We start from the raw sequence: 248 nt of genomic DNA on the forward strand, positions 1-248 counted from the left end.
TGTGTGTGTGTGTGTGTGCACAGCCCTTGTGTGTGTGTGTGTGCGCACAGCCCTTGTGTGTGTGTGTGTGTGTGTGTGTGTGTGCACAGCCCTTGTGTGTGTGTGTGTGTGCACAGCCCTGAGTGTGTGTGCACAGCCCTTGTGTGTGTGTGCACAGCCCTTGTGTGTGTGTGTGTGTGTGTGTGTGTGTGTTTGTGTGCACAGCCCTGAGTGTGTCTGCACAGCCCTTGTGTGTGTGTGTGTGCACA

The sequence above is a fragment of the Parus major genome, chromosome 2, assembly GCF_001522545.3.
Source record: "Parus major isolate Abel chromosome 2, Parus_major1.1, whole genome shotgun sequence".
Lineage (NCBI taxonomy): Eukaryota > Metazoa > Chordata > Aves > Passeriformes > Paridae > Parus > Parus major.